This window comes from Pelodiscus sinensis, chromosome 3, assembly GCF_052426305.1.
Source record: "Pelodiscus sinensis isolate ZL-2025 chromosome 3, ASM5242630v1, whole genome shotgun sequence".
Taxonomy (NCBI): Eukaryota; Metazoa; Chordata; order Testudines; family Trionychidae; genus Pelodiscus; species Pelodiscus sinensis.
This window is the reverse complement of record NC_143054.1, coordinates 81,676,980-81,699,021: the sequence shown is the minus strand read 5'-3', so window position 1 is coordinate 81,699,021 and position 22,042 is coordinate 81,676,980. Positions and strand designations below refer to the sequence as shown.

At 45.0% G+C, this 22,042-nt stretch overlaps 1 long non-coding RNA gene across 3 annotated transcripts in view; it reads right to left on the bottom strand.

The window, feature by feature from the left end:
- Window positions 1-3,542: 3,542 nt before the first annotated feature.
- LOC142827854 (uncharacterized) overlaps window positions 3,543-22,042 on the bottom strand; it is a 45,121-nt gene continuing 26,621 nt past the window's right edge. For 2 of the 3 annotated variants that reach the window (XR_012902629.2, XR_012902626.2), the window contains 2 exons: window positions 18,296-18,436; window positions 3,543-14,857 (listed from right to left, as the gene is read on the bottom strand). This is a non-coding gene — a long non-coding RNA (uncharacterized LOC142827854). The remainder of the gene's footprint in view (window positions 14,858-18,295; window positions 18,437-22,042) is intronic. The other variant, XR_012902628.2, reaches the window with a different exon arrangement.

Genomic DNA, 22,042 nt, shown 5'->3' with positions numbered 1-22,042 from the left:
GTGATATGGGCCCCAACAGTGTTGAAAAGGCCTTAGACAATGGTGGAATAACGTCTTTGCAGCATGAGTGTGGTTGTTGAGCAATATGATTCTCAGTCCCTCGATCGAAGTGTCAAACCTGTTGTCTGGTGTTGTGCTGACCAGATGCTTTTGGTGGGGGTTGTCTTCTCTGTTGATGCTGTTTGTTGTGTTACTGGTCATGCTGTCTATATGAGGTCATTTGATAGGAGAACGGTCTTTGCTTTTGGTATGGTGTGTATCTCTTACGCCGGTAAGGTGGTGTGTATATCTCCAGCATTCTAAGTGTGGTTCTGGAGTCCTTACCTGAGTGGAGGACTGGGTGAGTTTTCTCCGAAAAAAGTCTTTGCCTATCAAATGGAAGATCTTCAACTTTAGACAGGTGGTCTTTTGGGACAGTTGCCTGTTGCAGCCATGATGCTCTGCACATGACCACCAAGGTGGCTGTGGTGCGCGCTGTGTCCAGGGCTATATGCAGAGCTGTTCTGGAGGCTGCGTAGTTTTCCTGGACCACTGCCTTAAGAATGTGACGTTTAGTGTCGGGTAAGTGTTCCATGAGTAGGACCAGCTTCGCATAATTGTTGAAGTTATGGTTGGCCGATAATGCTGTGTAATAGGCCATGTGTAGGGTCAGCGTTGCCAAAGAATATATCTTTCAGCTGAATAGGTCTAGATGTTTGCTGTCCTTATCTGCGCTGTTGGGTTTTTATTGGGGAGCCTTTGCCCTCTGCTGAGCTGCATCTACAACCAGTGAATTTGGTTGTGGATGGGTGAAGAGGAACTCCATGCCTTTTGTTGGAACAAAGTATTTCTTGTCTGCTTTTTTGTTGGTAGCGGGAGTCGAGGCTGGCACCTGCCATATATCATCTACTATTTCTAGGATGGCGTCATCTAGCAGTAGTGCAACTTTGGCTTAGTGTGATGGCTGAAGGTTTCTGAGCAAGTGATGTTGTTTTTGTTGTACTTCGAGTTGCACATTCTGGCTATCTGTTACCCTCTTAAACAGTTCTTGGAACTGACGGAGGTCATCCGAGGAAGAAGTGTCACCTTGAAAGACTGCATCATCTGGTGATTGGTCAGTGGGTGACTGTCCTTGTAATCCTACCTATTCAGAAGGAGGTTGTTGATGTTGCTGGGTGTGTGACGTGGAAGGTATGGGAGGCGGAATACCAGTTGGAGTTGGTGGTCTTGTTGAGGGTGGTGCAGACAAACAATCTTTGGCAGGTGAGGAATGTGAGCGGTGAGGAGATGAAGGCAATAATTTGTCCTGGCGAGATGAGTGGGAATGACGACTGTAATAGTGATAGTGGCTTGGTGAGCAATCGTAGTAACGGGACCTATGTGGATATCTAGTATAGTAAGCCTGTTTGTGTGTCGCATGGTATTCCAAGTGAGTGGAAAGCGTCGGTGATCTGGGAGATCGCGATCTTCCCCTGGAGCGAGTAGATGGAGCTGGTGAGTGTTGGTACCAGTAGTGGTAGTGTGGTGAGACTTGTGGGGAATGATAAACTCGCCGTGTGTGATGTCTTGGTGAGTGCCTTGAATGCGCCAGAGAAGGTGAGGGCGGCTCTGGGGAGAAGCGCTTATGGTCTGGGCTGGGGGAAGAGGTTGGCAGTTTCTGTGCCTTTTGGCGGTTGGTGGTGTGAGCAGGGAATTGTTCTGGAGAGGATGAGGCCGGAGTGATTTCCCTGGGCATGGGGTGTCATCTGTCATATGTGGTTGGTTCCGCTGTTATCATGCCCCACGGTGCCTTGTATAGCGGCGCCGTGTGGGTATGTAGTGTCGCTGAGGGATGGTGCACTGGCACCTCAATGATAGGCGGTGCCAGTGGTACAGTGGGTGCCGAGGTGGCGGGCAGTGCCAAGGTGGCCCGTGGTGCCAAAGCGGCGAATGATGCCGGCAAGCGCCTCGGTGCCTTAGATGATGTCAGGGCCGGTGGAGCTTCTGGTGCTGAACGCGGCACCGACGGTGCAGTTGGTGCCATGGAAGTGGACAACGACGGGTTCGGTGCCGATGTACTGCGGCTCCGTTTAAGTTTATCGGGTCCACGTGAAGCGGATGTGCCCAAGGTGCCTGGCTTATCTCTGACGCTGGCTCGCGTTGGGGGTAAGGACCAAGAGGGTGAGGGTCTTTTCTTCATCTTCTTGGGAGACGGTGGCTGCCGAGATGTGGGCCCCGAGGGATCCATTGAGCGGGGAGCATCAATACCTTGTGGCTGTAATTCTCTATCAAAGAGGAGCGTTTTTAGACACATCTCCCTGTCCCTCCTGGCTCGCACAGTGAGTTTGGAGCAATGGGGACATTTTTGTGGAATGTGCCCCTCACCGAGGCACCTTATACAAAGGGAGTGTCCATTGGAGATGGTCATTGCTTCTTGGTATAAGCCACACTTTTTAAAGCTGGGTGATCTGTGCATTTAGTATAGTCGTCCTTTTCGTCTGAGGCAAATATACTAAATATGCTCAACTATTAACAAGGAATATTATTATTATTTTTTAAATGATATAACTGTGACTATAACTTTAGGAATGGAAGACTATGAGTAACTAACTACAGGCAGTCACCGGGTTACGTACAAGATAGGGACTGTAGGTTTGTTCTTAAGTTGAATCTGTATGTAAGTCGGAACTGGTGTCCAGATTCAGCCGTTGCTGAAACTGATCAGTTTCAACAGCGGCTGAATCTGGACGCCAGTTCTGACTTACATACAGATTCAACTTAAGAACCCCACGCATCCCCAAGTCAGCTGCTGCTGAAACTGATCAGCGGCTGATTCCAGGAAGCCCGGGGCAGGGGCTTCCTGTAGTCAGCCACTGGTCAGTTTCAGCAGCGGCTGACTTGGGGACGCCTGGGGCAGAGCAGCTGGGGTGCTGCTGGGTTGGTCCATAGCGCCGCCGCTCCTCGGCACTACTGGACCAACCCAGCAGCACCCAAGCTGCTCTGCCCCAGGCGTCCTGATTCAGCCGCTGCTGAATCTGACCAGCAGTGGCTGAATCAGGACGCCTGGGGCAGAACAGCTGGGGTGCTGCCCGGTTGGTCCAGTAGCGCCCAGAGCGGCGCTACGGGACCAACTGGCAGTGCCCCAGCTGCTGTACCACAGGTGTCTGGAGCAAAGCCACGGAGCACGGGGGCAGCAGGACAGCCCAGACGTGCCGTGGCTGTCCGCTGCCCGCGTGCTCCGCGGCTTTGCTCTGCTTTGCCCCCCCCCCCCCGTCCTCCTGGTCTGCAGACCAGGGGGATGGGGGGGGGCAAAGCAGAGCCAAGCCGCGGAGCGCGCTGCCAGCCCAGACGCGTCTGGGCTGCCAGCTGACCGCGCGCTCCGCGGCTTGGCTCTGCTTTGCCCCCCCCCCCCCCGTGGTCTGCAGACCAGGGGGACGGGGGGGGCAAAGCAGAGCCAAGCCGCGGAGCGCCCGGCCAGCTGACAGCCCAGACGCGTCTGGGCTGTCAGCTGATTGCGCGCTCCGCGGCTTGGCTCTGCTTGGCTCTGCTTTGCCAAGTTTCTGTGCCTTTTGGCGGTTGGTGGTGTGAGCAGGGAATTGTTCTGGAGAGGATGAGGCCGGAACACACAAGCTCCAGGATTTGTGGAAAGTCATTGGCACACTATCTAAACACAAGATTAGCAACACACCATTTAGCTGCATTCTCACTGCAAAGTAGGTGGGTAAAAACACACCTTAAAGCAAAACCTGCTTTAACCCACATTCCCAGTCACTCATTTGAGTATGTATTCAAAATGCATAAAAAACACATGCGTGAGGTTTTTTGTGTACAGATGGATTATGCCAGTGTCTGGGCTAAAACATACATAAAATGTGGTAAAGCCCGAAGTACAGAACCCTTAGAGAGATCACTTCTAGCAATGAGAGAATAGTTTGATCTCAATTCCCAATCAGTCTTTAGCCTCTGAGATGGATAACTATGTAGATTTTTGGGTGTGAATACTTGTCCATTGGAAACTGGACTGAGACCACCAATTCATTTTATAGAGGCCCCCAAACAGGAATCATAAGGTAACAAGTTTCAGTCAATCTGAGTGACAAGACCTATTCCACACCCCCTTACCAATCCTCCACACAACTGAATTCCCACAAGAAAATAAATCTTTATATTGTATGCAGTTATTTGACAGTGTAAGGGCCACCTGTTTCCACTTATGTGTTTGTCAGTTACCTGATGTTTCAGAGCAGCAAGGGGAATTCATTCTGTCTTGAAGGTATTTTTGTGTGAGATTTTAGTGTAAAAATGGGAAGAAAAATAATCTTGTGGTTAAAACACAAGAACAGGAGACAAGAGGCCCCACAACAGACTTCCTCTGTTACTCTGAAAATCAGTTACTTTTTCTGTTCCTCACTTTCTCCATCAGTGAAAAGGGGTTGTAATTATTTAATTCATTAATATTTATTAAATGCTTTGGTTACTCCTAATCCTCCCTTTAACTTTCAAGAAACTCAGTGGTAGATTCCCCTGACCCTCAATATTTGAAAACTAAAAATCACTCCTTCAAAAATAAGTTAGACCAAATTGGGCTTAAACAAGTTACATCTCTTTACAAGATTATTTAAATATACAAAAGTAGTAACAATCAAATTAAGGTTGACAATTTAAGCTTGACTCTTGCTATTATTCCTCAGGGAGACGTGTTTGTTTTCTGGCCAAAGCAGTGTGTGATGTTTGAATATGGCTGAAGTGCTGTGCTGATATCTCAGAGTGATGGGCAGTGGGAGACAATTGAAGGATATTTCTTGATTGGCCATGCTAGTGAAATCCTTATGCTCAACTTGGTAGCATTTGTTTGTCTATTTAGGTATATGTCAGTGGTAGATTTAGAGTTAGTGAGGCCCCATGCTCAGCTTAATTTTTGCCTGCCCCTTGGGGACCCAGCCAAGAAAAAAAAATTCTCATCTCCCACCCCCCATTTTTTCATTCTGTTTTTCTTCATCATGCTCCTATATTATAAGTAGTAAATGAAAATAAATTGAGGTATCTTCATTTTTTTTGTAGTCTAACATTGTTATAGAATCATAGAATACTAGAACTGGAAGGGATCTCGAGAGGTCATCAAATCTAGTCCCCTGCCCTCACAGCAGAACCGAGCACTAGATCATCCCTGATAGATGTCTATCCAACCTGCTTTTAAATATCTCCAGTGATGGAGATTCCACAACCTCCCTAGGCAATTTATTGCCGTGTTTAACCACTCTGACAATTAGGAAGTTTTTCCTGATGTCCAACCTAAATCTCCCTTGCTGCAATTTAAGCCAATTGCTTCTTGTCCTATCATCAGAGGCCAAGGAGAAAAATGTTTCTCCCTCCTCCTTGTAACATCCTTTTAGATACTTGAAAACCACTATAAAGTCCCCTCTCAGGGTGCATCTACACAGTACTCATAGCTTGAAATAAGCTATGCAATTTGAGCTATGCAAATTGTGTACCTTATTTTGAGTGTATTTCGAAATATCTTATTTCAAAATTTGGTGCTGTCTATACAGTGCCAAATTTCAAAATAGAGCACTATTCTGAAACATCCCTTAATCCTCATGGAACAAGGTTTACAGGGACATCGGAATAGTATACCCGTTATTTCAAAAGGTATTTCGAAATAACAGGCACGATTGTCAAGATACAGAATACACAATGTAGACATATCCTCGGTCTTCTCTTTTTCTAAACTAAACAAGCCCAGTCCTTTCAGTCTTCCCTCATAGGTCATGTTTTCTAGATCTTTAATCATTTGTGTTGCTCTTCTCTGGACTTTCTCCAATTTCTCCACATCTTTCTTGAAATGTGGTACCCAGAACTGGACACAATACTCCAACTGAGGCCTAATCAGCACAGAGTAGAACAGAAGAATGACTTCTTGTGTCTTGCTCACAACACTCCTGTTAATGTATCCCAGAATCATGTGTCTCACCCCAGGTCTAGTGTGAGCTAAGTGTTCCTTAATGGGCCATTTAACTTACATATCTACTTGCCCCTTGCCTTCATATACTGGTTAAATACCTTGTGGGCATTACCACAAGAACAAACATAAACATATAGCACAAAGCTTGAAAATGAGGCATTTGTTTTCTTTGCTTTCTCAGTCCACTGTGGGCCCTTTCCTGTCATTAGGGGTCCCGAACCAGCACCATTTGTTTTATGGTAAATCCACCCCATGTATGTAACACTAACTTTTGAATACCACATGATCAAGGCCAAAATGTCAGGGCCTGCTCCAAGTATCAATGGTCAGAACCCTTTTGATTTGGGTAAAAATCAGAACATCCTATGGGAACATAGGAAGCACCTACCACTTGACTGGCACAGCCAGAGCTTCATAAACCTCTGCATTTGTCTATATATCAAAACAAACAAACAAAAACCCCACCTGGTTAAAGGTACCGACCTCTGGCCTGCCCTATCAGAACCATCAGGCACAGAGCAACCACAGACTGCTCAAAATGACTGGCTGCTCCATGTGCCGTGTGTTGGGAGGGCAAAGGAGGCTTCCTGCACTGCCCCCACTTTCAGCACAATCTCTCAGCTACTATTGGTTGGAAACTGGCCAAAGAGACCTAAGAGATTGTGCTGGGGGCAGGGGCAGCACATGAATCCTTCGCTCCCAGGCCCTGCCTGTATGTGGTGTAGAGAGCCACATGGAGTAGCCGTATGTTTTGAGTGGTCTAGGGCAGTAGCAGGCAGGGAGCCTGCCTGAGTGTCTTGCTGGGCTGTTGGCTGGGAGCTGACTAGATAAGCATCTCTTGGCCAGAGCTTGCCTCTGGTACTTCACTCCTGCTCATACCCCAACTCCGTGCCCCAGGTCACTAACCAAACAATCTGCACCAGTCCCGCCCCTCCCCCTGATCACAACTCCCAGACCCTGCACTCCAATTCCCTGCCCCAGGTCACAACCTCCTCCTTCGCCAAAACTCCCTCCCAGACACTACACCCTATCCTGCACTCCAGTCCCCTACCCAAGTTCCCTTCCACACACAACCCCCACATCCCCTTCATAGAAAAATGTGGCCTTTTACCACTTACCAAAGTCTTGGAATGCCGCCAGCATCCGAACTTTTTGCCCACCCCTGTTTTAATGGCTTCCAGCCTTATAATACCCCTTCTAGTCTCTGCCCATTTTCCCAAAAGAGATTAACATTTTGACAGCTTGAATAAGTGAGCTCCACAACAGAAAGAAAAATGGTGGAGTACAGAGCTCTTGATATAAGGTGGGGAATGGAGGGCAAGGGGCACACATGCAGCACCTTATATGGGAGGAGAGTGGAAGAAACACAAAGCCTTTGGGATGCAAGGGAAGATGGGAATGAGAGATACACAGAACCCCTGGCAGAAGGGGAGATTGGGGAACCCTGACAGGTGGCAGAGAGGAAGATGGGGGGGACACAGAGCTTTGACTGTGGGGAGATGAGGGACACAGAACCTAAAGTATGAGGGGAGTGAGGTGGGATATTTCAGAGTCTCTCTGAAATGGGAGTGGGGGGAAGGGAGGGTGACAAGAGCTTGGGGTGGGGTGATGTATGAGTAGCCCCTTAAGTGTGCAGTAAATTCTGCCTATAGAAGTTATAAAGTGTGCAACCCTTTATGTAATTTTTTTTAAAGTATACACCTGCATGTGTTCTGATTGTCTCCCTCTTCCCTTCCAGTCACACAATGTTTGCTTTTTAGATTACTATTGGTTCAGGATAGCAATTGTGCTTTCCTGTGCTGTGTGCTTAGAAAGTGCCTAGCAGATTGTGTTGATAATGCACACAAATAATAAGTAACTCATTGCTAAGAAACCATTTTTGCACTAGAGCTAATTCATATACGCAAAAGAGTGTTTTCCCTACTTAAATTTTTTTTAACATCCCTCTTCCAATCTTTTATACCATTAGTTTAGTCAGATCCTGAAAGCCCTACAGTCACAAACCATCAACCATGAATTCCATTGAGACAGCTTTCATTTGGAGAATGAAGGCCTATGTTTTATGAACTTTAAAATTATAAGTAAAAATAGAAATTCATTTGGAACCAGTGACTTATTTATGCCAAAATTAATGCCAGTGTTATCTCCTAACATTTCTGTAATAGCACAACCCTCATCATTCAGTAGTATATCATTCATTGTACTTACCTGCATGGTACTAAGAGAATTTTGAATATGTTTTGAATAACAGAAGATGAGTTTTCTTAAAGCCATATTGTTATTTGAAATAATAAACCATTTGATGAAGACAGACTTTTGGCTGCTCTCCATGACTATCATATGGTACACAGAGATAAGGAAAGATCTTGTGATTAGGTTCTAAAAAAAAGTAATAAATGTAGCTGTCAGCTGGCTCTTGCTTGTCATGTTTCATAATCCTCATGTACAAGTTTAGGAAATGAGTGAAACTACTGAAATGATGACTATGAGCATGGTCTATGTAGACTGCAATCCTGAGAGAGGGGAATTTGTTGCAGAATTGTGTTCCAAAAATCTAAGGCTTTGTCTATACTAAAAGTTACATTGGCTTAACTAACACTATTTTTAAATTGGTTAAATGAAAGTGATCTTAGCCAGGTTTAAATAATTTTAAGTGTGCCCCCAAAAGGGTTTGTGCTCTTTGACTAAATGAATTTAGAAAAACATCCTTGGGCACTTTTAACATAGACAAAGCCCAAGATTTCATTTAAAAATATTTCTAGCCCTTGTGATGACAACAAACCTTCCAAACATAAACTGAGGTGTGTGGGGTTGCCAGGTGTCCGGTATTTGTGCTCTTTGTCTGGTAAAAAAAATCAGAATACTGGACATGTGCAATGTCCGTTATTCTCTGATTTTTTTCGTCTGTGCACCAGACAGAAGCCTGGTGTGGGCGGGGGGAGCAGCTGGAAGGTGGGGTCACGATCGGCGCTAGGAGCCTGTGATTGCGCAGAAACCTGGCAGGGGCAGGGGAAGTGGCTGGGACTCCCAGCCATTCCCCCTGCCCTTGCCAGGCTTCTGCGCAATCACAGGCTCCAAGTGCTGATGGCGGCCCTACCTCCCAGCCTGGGAGTCCCAGTTTGTAGGCGAGGCTGCGATCGCCGCTTTGGGCCTTCGAAAGTCCCAGCTACTCCCTCCATCCCCGCAAGGCTTCTTATCCTGCATTCCTTTTTTTTTTTTTTGCTTGACCAAACAATACCTCGTGTATTTTTTGGGAGACCACCTGGCAACCCTAGGTGGAGGGCCATTCATGAGGCCCACCTGGTTGCCCATTGCTGGCTCTGAAAGATATGAACTGCTCCACTCATTTTAATAGGTTATTAACTTTGAAAAGTAAGCCCTTGGGCACATACACAACTTACATTTCACCAAAGACCATTTAAAAATTTGTATGTGTAAGCAGGGGCTGAATTGCTGCTTGCTATCAGCCAGCTAAAAGGAGGGGTGGGTGTGCCCACTACAGTTGTTTAGCTCTGCAAGGTAATTAACTGTTAACTGTTGACATGTAAATATTGCTCAGGAGAGAATCCGAGGTGTGGCTATGTAAAAATCCCATTCAGCCAGGGCTGATGGAAGGTCAGTGTTGGAATGGAATGTGGAGAATTGTATATAATTTGGGACTGTTGTGGGGGTAACTAATCATGCTGCCCCTAAATGTGGGAACTGTAAAACATGCCACCAGTGCTTGCAGGAGAGACACCACCATCATGGTAAGAGGTCTCGGAAGAACAAGCTTCCCCCCCTTCCAGAGTTGAGTGAACTGAGCTGGGGGAAAGGGTTAAAAGGCTTGAGTCAGCCTGCTTCACACCTGCCAGGTGTGAGCTAAAAGACTGGCCTAGCCTGCACCTTTCTCCCTTTGTTTTAAGGACAGACCTAGGCAGACTCCCTGAGGAGTCTTTTCTTTTGCTAGTCCAGTGAAAGCTGGATTCATTTGGCAGTCCAGCTGGTGGCTAAAGAGCTGAAATCATTGGTTTGGATGAGAGCCAAACCTATTGCAGCCAGTGAAGTGGCGGCGACCAGCGGCGTGGAGCGGTGGCAGGCAAGGAGCGGCCATCAGCGGCGTGGCGTAGAGCGGCGGCAGGCAAGGAGCGGCAACCAGCGGCGTGGTGTGGAGCAGAGCGGCGGCAGGCGAGAAGCGGCGGCAGGTGCCCAGCGGAGCGTCCAGAGGTGTGGGGCGAGACAGCTGGTGGAGCGAGGCGGAGTTTCCTATAAGGTGCCCCCTATCTATCCTCCCACCCCCATTTCTACCCAGGTTGGGAGGTGAAACCCTGCGGGTGAGCTTTGGGACTCTGGGTGGCATGGACCAGGGACAGAGACTTTTGGGGTGTCGGACTCTTTGGACTTCAGGCGATTCTTGGCTGGGGTGGGTGCTTGGCTCATGTTTGGGTTATGGTGATGTTTTCCCCAAGTTAATGCTGTATGAATTCTCTCTCTGTTTCATTAAATGTTTCTTTCCTACACTCAGACTCAGTGCTTGCGAGTGGGGAAGCATTGCCTCTCAGAGGCGCCCAGGGGTGCGGGAATTTCCCAGATTACTGGGTGGGGGCTCAAGTCGGTTCTTTGTGAGTTTGACCCCAAGATATTGTACCCAGCCCTGGTTACTGCCAGGCCTACCCGGCAGAAGGGTTACATATGTATGGCCTACACAGTTTTTATACTGATTTAACTATTTTGATAATTCTGGTTTTAGCTATGCTGGTTTCAAACCAAGAGAGTGATACAAAAAATGTGTGTACACAAACCCTTAGTCAATCCAGTACAAATTCTTAAGTAGACACTCTATCTCAATTGAGATGAGGCCAATTACTTAAATGATGTTAGTTTAACCAGTACAAGTTACGTGTGCAAAGTATGATATATATATTTCACTGTCAACAATATTAACTATTTCATGACTGGAGTGATGACGATCAATATGTTTACTCACAAATTCAAACCATCTTTCCACACTTTCCTAGGCGTCAAAAAGTCCAAGTGCTTGGGCGCCATTGCATATTTTTGGTGGGGGGGACTTTAACCTTGGTTCCAAGGGGCTATTTAGGCATCTGAAAAGTTTTAAGTTTTTGTTTTGTTTTTTGCAGATAAGAACTTAAAAATTAGCTGATAGGAGCATTGTATAAAAAAGAAAAACATATAAACACCAATTGAAGCTATATTTTAAATGTATATTAAATTTAGAACCACCAGGAGATTTAATACAATAAGATATTCACAATTCTAAGCCTTGAGACATTGATTCTGGAGATTTAAACACAGATATCAAAAACACAGGTTTGCTAATTTGTATACTCTCTTCAGTAGAGATAAATAAAATCTGCTTACTTTCTGTAACAGGTACACTCTGTGTTACTGCCTCTATTTTAATAATTTTTTACCCCACTGAAAATGTATTTATTTCATTTTAAGGTATGCGATTAAGATTTTTCTTCTTTTTCCTAATACTATGCCTAGGGAGGTTGGGGAATCTCCATCACTGGCGATATTTAAGAGCAGGTTAGACAGACAGATCTATCAGGGATGATCTTGATGATGCTTGGTCCTGCTGTGAGGGCAGGGGACTGGACTTGATGACCTCTTGAGGTTCCTTCCACTTCTAGTATTCTATGATTCTTTTACCAAGAAGATAAATATATTTTACTAATTATTTTGGCAGTTATATTTGTCCATCATAATAATATATGTGACTCACTAAAATTTGACTCCATCAAATGGAGTCTTACTATTAGTATATGAGTTGGGACATTTATTTTCATACAAATTTTGTTGTTTTACATATATAACTAAAAATAAAAATTGAAAATAAGCAACTTTCAGCTGCAAAGTGTCTAAAGGTTTGTGTTTAGCTATTTTTTTAAACTGGCACTGGTAAGGTGAGCACAAGCTAAACTTACATTCTAGAAGGATGCTATTATTTGATTGTACCACGTTTAAATAATGAATGACAAAGCACACTATGTTAATAAAAGTAATAATGATGCCAGGAAGGGTTAAGCATTTTAGGTCACACTACTCAAAAAAGTATATTAAACATAAAATAACAAGTACTGTCATCCTTAAGGAATGCTTGAAGAATAAAATTACAGAGAATAGGTGTACATTGCACATTATGACAGGATGTATCAAGAAGTAACAGCAACAATAATAATAATATACAGGTAATAACAATGAAAGTATGTGTGAGAGACAGAGAGAATGTGTGCGGGAGGGAGCATGTTAAGAGTGCGTGTGTCGGGACAAGTGTGTGTGTGTGTGTGTGTGTGTGTGAGACTGTGTGTGTGCCTGAGTGTGTCCACATGTTGTTGTTTTTAAGTCGAGGATTCGGGAGCCTAATGCTTGCTCCCTATGGCAGATGGACCCATTCCTGAGTCAGGGGCAGCAGCACAGACTCCCTGCCCCCTGCATGCCAGTTTAGCAGAATCTGGACACACAGGAAGTGGGAGGGAGACACCCAACATCAGCCTTCATCTGGATCTGAACAGCAGATCAGGCAATCACCTGGTCCCAAGCACTGTAGCCAGTGGTGACTCTGTGGCTGAGGACAGGGGTAGCGCACAGCTGCAGAGGGCAGCAGGAAATGTGCTACAAAACCTGGAGCGGGGAGGCAGGTGCCCCCCTTGCTGTCCCCCAATGGCACTCCTGTCCAACTGTCCCCTACTCCTAAATAGGGTTGTCAGGTGTCCAGTTTTGAACCGGACAGCCCAGTATTTGAGTTTTTTGTTCAGGAAACAAATTGAGAACATAGAAATGAGAAAATATAAATGTCTGGTATTTTCTAAATAAGATGTAATGTAGATTGTGATGAAATGTCAAGCGTGTCCGGTATTTTTGTTGAAACCATCTGGAACCCTACTCCCTTATCAAAATTCAACTTCCCCTTGACAAACCCTATAAGCAACATATCAAAGTACATATGCAACATATTTTCAACATACAGTCAAAACCTGTGTTATCCAGCATACTCGGAGATTAGGGTGTTCTAGTTATCTAAGAATTCCAGTTATCTGAGGGTCCCATCAACCTAGGAAAAACCAATGGACAATAATAGTAAAACTCAAGTTTTTTAATACTCATAGTTTTGTAGTGTGAGGCAGTTGATCTCACCCTTCTATTTTGAGTTAAAGATGATTGTTAATTTTTTTTAATAAGTATTAATCATGGTAAACCAAGCCAGGCCTGTGCACCTGAAGATGTGACAATATTGTGGCTGGGGGCAATGCTGGTTAACCAAGTTTTTGGGTTAACAGAGTGCTGGATAACAAAGGTTTCACTGTAAAATTCTACAGCTCACTGAAAATTCAAAATGTAGAAACAGCATAAAATTTACTTTAATAACAAATTAAAATAGTGCTCAGGACATGCTTCTGATTGAATTTTCACATACTTACATTTTTACATGTAGATTTTAAGGAATTAGCTGAAGCTGCTACAGCATCTACATCCAGTATGGAGTAATACAGAATTTAAAACAAACTTACTCAGGGCTTTAGTCCACAGGGATTTGAGTATAACTCGAATATTTAATTATCATGTTTCCCAAACTGAAAGAACACACATTTGATAAGTATCAGGTAGAGTTTTTCCCAGACATGTCCTCGTTTTCACTTGTTACATCTCCGGCTGGCTGGCTTTTTTAAATGACCTGCAAAGGTTATCAGGAAGGAGCGGTGGCACGTGCCTGTCAAATGGAACATTCAGAGCTGTGTGCTTGGACTGTTCATGGCTGTTCTGAGCACATGCTCCAATGCCTGTCGGGAAAAGCACGTGGCTGTGGCAGCGGCAGCTCCAGTTCCAGTGAGACCCAGGGTAGGTTCCATGTGCAGGGGTGGGTTTGGCTCCTCCCATGTATTCACTGCGTTAGCCTCTGCCCTGCTAGGTTATGTCCCCAGCTCTGCAGGAGTGGGGAGGGCATCATTGGGTTAGAGCAGAGGAACTGGGGGTGCCTGGCTTTGGGGACGGGTGGTGCATTGGGTTAGAGCAGGGGGGCTAGAGGGCTCGCTAGTTCTGTGGGAGGGTAGAGGCACTGGGCATTAGAACTTCTGGCATCTTTTCTTTTCTAGAGGTGGGCAGTGGGTCTGTTGGTCAGATTTGGGGATTCCAGTCTCAGCTCTGTGAGGACTTTGGAAGCTGGTGCTTGGTGAGGCAAGCAGGGGAAAGGAAGGGATTCTGGGAAGCAGGATTCCTGAGTTTCCTTTCTAGCCATGCCTCTTCTCCCCTAAGTGCCTTTAATTTCATGCCTCAGAATGGGCCCCAGCCAGCAGCCTCCCTGGCTCCCCACTCTTTCCTCTTGGCCCCGCAGAAGCTCGGGGTGGTACAGAAGTGGGAACCTGGCATGCAGCATCCCCTCACACCATGAGAGCCAGCGGAAGCTCCGGCAGCAGCAAAGTGGTGGTCAGAGCCCGGAGCTTGATGTGCGCAGTGACGAGTTTGCCGGCTCCCGAGCCCGGCTTCCTGTGCAAGTGGAGCAGCTGCCGTTGCAATGGCACCAGCAGGTACCAGGTGTCCTCTTTTTTGAAAGTTCAAATATGGTAACCCTATATCATGTAATGCATGGCAAGGTAATTTGAGTCTCTGAACCATACTACCGACACAGGGTAGGATGGCTAGGAGATCAGGGGGCAAGCAGTGCATTCTGCAGTGCTCCTTATGGCTTTTCCCCAAAGGAGCAGCATCACCCATTCCTTTGTGCCTGTTGCCAACAGCAGCATTTGTGAAGAGGGTTAAAGACCTGGACAGACATTCAAGCTAGGGAATGACTATGCCTTTTTGGATATCTGGAGTATTGGCAGGTATGCTAGCAAAATGCTGAAGGAGTGGTAGGTATGTATTTTGCCCAGTTCTTGTGAAGATACCAAAAAGTCTCTCTCTGCTCTTTTCCCCATGTCCTCCACACAAGCAAACCTACATAAAACAAGACATATTTAAATGTGTAGTAGATAAAATAAACTGTTGTAGTAATTGGTTACAATTCTGCTAACAAGTAGCAAAGTGTATGATGTCAGGTAGGATTTGGCCTTCTAGGAACAAGACAAAGGTAATTTGAGTCTCCATATTAGGATGTCCTCACATGAACCAACCATCCTCCCCTTAATTCTACAATGATTACAACTCATGCTGCAGCTGGACCTGTCTCAGTTTCTATTTTTAATACAGAACTTGCTCCTTATTTAGTCCTGAATGCCTAGCCAGAAGTGTGTGCTCAAATGGCTCAGTAAAAATATTGTCTGTTCTTTTCATAATTTTTCCAGACAAAAAGTTGGGAATCATGTGACATCTACCTCCTAGCAACCTTATTTCAAGAGACCCCAATAAGACATAGTCCAAAACTAAGGGTCAAACTAATCACTGAAGTAATAGTGAATTTAGTTCTGCTTCAGTTAACTGGCCAGCTTTTTATTAGTTTGTTTTTGAAAAACAAACACAGGAGGCATTTTGTGAAGTTGTAATATACTGCTGGATGAACCTCTCTAGAAAACATTTTATCCCCTCAGACTAATAGTTTATAAATCCATTTCATAAAAACATCTTCTAGCCAAGAAAGAAACAAACAGTGCAAAATGGAAAATTCTGTGGGTTTGACTCTTAGTAAGAATGACCACACACAAGTATTTTTCTATCACCCAATTAAAAACATAAGAACAAAGTGTTTTATTTCTGAAAAAAAATTTCCACTAAAGCTCAGACAGTTTAAGTTGCTGCAGTTATATCAGTAGAAGCTGCTGGAGCACTACACTTTTTACTTTTACGGCCTGTTCCTGCAGTCTTTACATGGTCAATGATATATTTAATTAATCTATGATTGCATGTGTTGTTCATACATACTTAAACTTGATTTCAGTTCTACTTTTAAGAATATCAAGATTATCATTACTCTGTAAACAAATTCATGATACAACAGAATGACTGTTAATTATTGTAATAAATATAGAATACATTTTTATCTTCAGATAATATAGTATGTCACTAATATAGCTTTTTTTCCTACATATGAGAAATTATGCTGTGCATTGAAATTATGCATATCTCCAACAATTGATTTTTTTTTCTTAATACCACATAAAGGGTCAGATGCTCAGCTGCATTAGAACTCTATTCAGGCTACTTTAAATTCCAGCAATTTGTAGGAGTCCCTGGAAGCTGTTATGGTAGGCGAGGATCACTGAAATAGAATACCCATCATCCCCCAATGCTCATTCTATGCTGGGGGGAGTCTGATTATAGATGGGGATTTCCCTTAGCTCGTCTTATAAGGTAGCTTTCTGTAGGCCTGGCTGGGCATAAGTAACTTGACATAAGTAAGACCTCATTTCTTAGTCGGCATGGTATGAAATGTTAAGTTGTTAATAGGGGCTTAACAAGCAATATGCTGGAGTCAGGATGTCTGTGCTAGCTAAGATAAGCAGGAACACTTTTGTGCTAGGGTCAATAGACAAGATAAACCTGAAATGTAAAAAATCAGGCTTTCTTTACATGCTGTCCAGGGATTGCTTCCTAAAAAGTAACCAAGTCAATCATGAAGCTCATGATACAATTTATAGTTCAGAATGAATGTGTTGTTAACAGGGATGCGTGGAGTCTGGGATAACCCCTTCGCAATTCCTGTCACAGGCCCTTCCTCCACACTGCCTCTGCTCCATTCCATCCCATCCTTCCTCCACTTCACCCCTTAACCCAACCCCTGTACCTGCTACACCTTCATCCACCCTTGCTGTGCCCCCTAACTCCATTGCAAACCTTGCCTGTAGCTCCCCACCCTGAAATGACATGTGATGGGGGATTACTAGGGAACCTGGCATGGAGTGGCAGCAATGGTCATCCCTGCCAGCACTTGCCACAGTAGTGGGAGTCAGCAGCCTTCTCTGTTTTGCCCCACTGTCCACCTCCCAGCCAGCTGTACTCCTCTTTGCTTTTCACAGTAGACTTAGTGCAATATTGCCAGCCTTACTTCTGCACTGCTGCTGCCACATCAAGGCTGACAGCCAAAGCCCCACCACTTCTAGGGGAGAGATTCTGAGACAGGAAGGAGGGCCTGAGCCCGGGTGGTGGGACTCCAACTTTCATTTATTCTCACCCACCTCCGTTGTGTGTGAGGCCCTTCTGCAAAAGACCCAGCCACTTGGGGATGGCAACTGGAGTTGTTCTCCCCCCGCCTTCCCCTTAAAAGAGCACACAGCCCATGCCTCCCTGGATGCATTCCCACATCTCTCCATAGTTTGGGAATAGCAGGTTTAGTTCTACGCATGGAGTCACTGAGAAACAGCTCATGAAAGTGCATATCAAGCTAGAGGCTATATTAACGTTCTCTGGAACCCCTTAAATAGGTTTTCTGGCTGAGTTGGTAGGGCAGCTTCACAAGAGCTGTGCTGTCAGGAAGCTGTGGCTGAACCACAAGGGGCCAGAACCCAGTGTAGAGACACAAGAAGCAACAAAGCAGATGGCCTTACACCTCTAGCAGATTCCATCAAGCTCTAAGAGGTTTTGGAGGCCAGACCTCTGTTTTTTCTACAGGGAGGCAATGTCCTGCTCCTTAAAAGGGTAGAATTTAGAGGAAACTCCGTAAGAAGAGTCTAGCAAGGTTTATCCTTTAGGCCTCTTCCATGGGTTTTCCTAAGAAAGGACATATTTCAATCCACATTTATTAAACTCCTGTAGGTCATGGTGCAAGTATAATATTTATTTGAGTGTATTTAAATCATTCTAACATAATTCTAAAAATAAAAATGATCATTCTACCTCTTAGTTAAAATAACTGTATCATATTAATCTAATTTTGTATATCATTTTGTCTTTGCTATCCTGAACTATGAAACAGAGCTCCAAAAACAATTAACATGTTATGTCTGCCATAATGACCAGTTCTGTGTTTTGGTTTGAGCTAGCAAATGTGTAACATTAAAATTATTCAACTACCATTTTAAATCAAAATGCTTAATCCTGGAGGATTTACACAGCTAAAAATTCTGCAGCAAAAAATTAAAAAATCTGCACACAATATTTTCAAATTTTGCAAATTTTATTTATCAAATAACAGAATGTAATCACACTTGTCCCTTCACCCCATGTGTCCCTGTAGCCCCTGTCCACATGTCCCTCCATCTTCACTCAGACATTCACTCCCCCATCTCCATTTAGCCTTGCACTCCTTCCCCTTGTTCCCATGTGTCTCTGTAACACCATTCAGATGTTCTCCTTCCCCCTGTAGCTCTGCATCTCCACTCCCATTCAGATGCTGCTCCATTCTGTCCTCCCCAATAGTCCTTATGAGCACTTTCTTGACCCTCCCACCCCCACCCCAGCACTCCCATGCAGTCTGTCTTTCCATAGCCCCCTTTTCCTGACCTGGCCCAAGAGGCACTGTGAAGAGGGTTCTGCAGCCTCTTTCTCTTCCCTTGCTGGCTGGAACAGCTGCCATGTTCTATCATCACAGCACTCTCTGGTGGACAATAGATGGAACAGCAACAACTTTTCAGCAGCTTTTTTCTGCTCAAAAAATTAAAAATATGCACAGCTCATTAATTATGCACATATGCAATGACACAATATTCTACCCAAGAGTAAATGCTGTTGGTCTTTAGTACTATAAAGTAGAGCTGTGTGGCTGTTATTCTGGTTGCTGACATTTCAAAAAAATTGAAGTGGGGAGGGAAGGAGAATTGAGTGGGGTCAACTTGAATCCAACATTTTGTGAAAATTTTTGAAAAACAGTCAAATTAGGAAATTGTTTTGTTCAACCTGCACTTAAACATTGCGTTTTGATTTCAAGTACTTGTAACCATTTCTTTTAACAAAAAGCTAATGAAATTTGGAAATTAATGGCTACAGTCACAAAACTCATGAGAAGGTAGTGATGATGATTTCCCCCCTTATGCCCAATATCCAGAGCACTCACATAAGATGAGGGTAACCCAAGTTCCAAGCCTCATTCTGCTGTGGAGCACTCAGGTTTCATACTGTCCAAGTGGGTTTATTAATTGCTAGATTATTGGTTACAGTGATAAGAAGGGGAGGAGAGCATAGTCAATCTCTCCTATTGAAGCTGTCCTACTTTGTGTAAATACAGGCAGTCCCCGGGTTACGTACAAGATAGGGACTGTAGGTTTGTTCTTAAGTTGAATCTGTATGTAAGTCGGAACTGGCATCCAGATTCAGCCGCTGCTGAAACTGACCGCCAGTTCTGACTTACATACAGATTCAACTTAAGAACCCCAAGCGTCCCCAAGTCAGCTGCTGCTGAAACTGATCAGTGGCTGATTCCAGGAAGCCTGGGGCAGAGCAACTCTGCCTCGGGCTTCCTGTAGTCAGCGCTGGTCAGTTTCAGCAGCGGCTGACTTGGGGACGCCTGGGGCAGAGCAGCTGGGGTGCTGCTGGGTTGTTCCAGTAGCACCGCTCCTCGGCGCTACTGGACCAACCCAGCAGCACCCCAGCTGCTCTGCCCCAAGCGTCCTGATTCAGCCGCTGCTGAAACTGACCAGCAGCGGCTGAATCAGGACGCCTGGGGCAGAGCAGCTGGGGTGCTGCCGGGTTGGTCCAGTAGTGCCCAGAGCGGCACTGCAGGACCAATCGGCAGCGCCCCAGGGTCCACAACAAAAGCCTGGTCTGCTGGGGGGGGGGGAGGGGCACACTAGCTGCCCTCCCCCCCCCCGCAGACCAGGGACACGGGGAGCAAAGCCGCAGCGGCAGCAGCCAGAGCAAAGCCTCAGAAGCGCGGGAACCCGCTGCGGCTGCGGCTTCGCTCCCGGTGCCCCTGGTCTGCTGGAGACGGTCTCCAGCAGACCAGGGGCACCGGGAGCAGCTTTTCTCGCCCCAGAGGTCGAGGTGGCGGATCGCTGCCTGCGAGCTCCGGGGCGAGAAAGCCCCGTTCGTAAGTGCGGATCCGACATAAGTCAGATCCGCGTAAGTCGGGGACTGCCTGTAATTACATATTTAATGAGTCCATAAGTGTGACTGTAATAATTCCCTGGTTAGAGCACTCACCTTGGAGAGCAAGGAGGAAAGTAAGTTCCGGTCCTGCCTCCAGTGAATACATAATTATTTATACAGGGTGGAATAATTTCAGCTGGAGGGATTGAAAAAGACACCCTGTACATTGGCATTCTGTAGCAGGGACTTGAAGCTTTGTTTTCTTCAAGCCAGCTGAGTGAGCCTAACCACTGGGATATTAGGCATATACCATTACCACTCTCTTCTTGGTTTTCTGAATCTTACCCAACATTTCTGTTGGTTTTTTTTCTAGGACCAATTTGCTGACATCAACGCACATTAGTAAAATGTTTCAGTTGACCTGAATCTGCATTTTTCAGAGGAGAGAAGGAAAGCTTAGGCCAAAGAATATCACAGAGCTTTACTTTGAAGTCAGCTTTGATGAAATCTCTTTTTAAAATGTAAGCACACGAGCATCCCCGCAGAATCAGTTAAGTATGGTAATGCTAATGAAGAGCAAACAAAAAGAATGGTTTTTATTTAGCCACTGTAAAATCTAAGAAGTAAAGACAGCTTGATGCAAATAATGAAAAACCACAACATATTTTCCACTGCCGTTAATCACTTGACTATACCTATGCACATAAGCACACATCCTCTGAAGTCTCATGACCTTTGTACTTAAATTTAGTGTCTTACTATTCTGCTGTGCTGACATTTTAAAATATACTGTATGACAAGGCTTTAAAAAGGCATGGTGCTGGACAGGCATAGGTATGGAGTTTAAGCCATTAAATACAAACTTATTCTATTTCAGATATAGTAAATTACCCATATAGAACAAAGGTAATATCAGAGGCACATGAATTGTAGCAATATTACAAAAAATGTCAATCTAAAAAAATGACTAAAAAGGATTTGATTCTACAAATAATTATACCCATCAGTTGAATTACTCAGATGCATAATCCCACAGAAGCTATCAGTGCATAGTTGTTCATGGTTATCATTATCGAGGGAGGAATAGCTCAGTGGTTTTGGCATTGGCCTGCTAAACCCAGGGTTATGAGTTCAATCCTTATAGAGGCCATTTGGGGCAAAAATTTGTCAGGGATGGTACTTAGTCCTGCTGTGAAGGCAGGGGACCGGACTTGATGACCTTTCGGTCCCTTCCAGTTCTAGGAGATAGGCAATCTCCATTAATTTATTAAAATTTAATTTATTTATTTAGTATATCTAAAGTGTGATTAATAATACCCCATCATCTCTCAGCAGTGTTCATAGGATCAGGAACTTTGTTTGATATACTATCAAATCTATTGACCTTCATTTTTGCACAACTTTGCACTTTGTGTCTTCATTTATACCTGTGAGAAGTGACTATAATACTGCTACACTCATTAGGTAACATTTTGCCAGCATTTTACACATGGGCAAAGGATTAAAAAGGTCCAGATCTGTGAAGGGTCTAGCCCTCTACTTGATCAATGCAACACAAGTAGACACATTGAACTCTTCTCCACTCCAGTCCTAAGGGAGGTGGGATAAAGAAGCCCACCATGAAGCTTCCCCTGGGGAAGCTAACTCACTGTCCCATCTCTTCTGCCCACAGCCCTATCCCTGCTCCAATTACAGGTCCTGCCCCTGTATCTTACTATATTCCTTCTCTTTCTTGCTGGGACGTGGAGAGCACTGAAGACCTCCAGAAGAAGGAGGGGAGAACAGGGACTCAGCCAGGAAGCAGCAGGTGGTGGGTTTCTTTGTGATGCTATGCAAGTCACTTAAACTAAGCCTTTCACAGGTGGTCAAAAATTGTGCATGTTCATTTAGTAGGTGTCTGACTTGATACCCTAGAGTCTGACTTGCACAAGCACTGAACACTAATAGCTGCAACTGAAGTCAGTGTGAGCAGCTCTTGAACATACAAAGTACAATGCTAAGTACTTTGAAAAAAAATCAGGTTCTAGACCCAGCCTGGGCAAAACATGGCCTGAGGGCCGGCTTTGGCCCATGTATGCTGCAGGGATCCACAGGCAGGCTCCCGCTTGCCTCACCCCACTCTCACGTTACTCATAAACGTGACCATGGGGCATTTTTTCTTTCAAAAACTGAGAGTAAGGAGGGGAAAGCTTCAGGAGCTGCTTCCGTCCCCAGCACAATCCCATT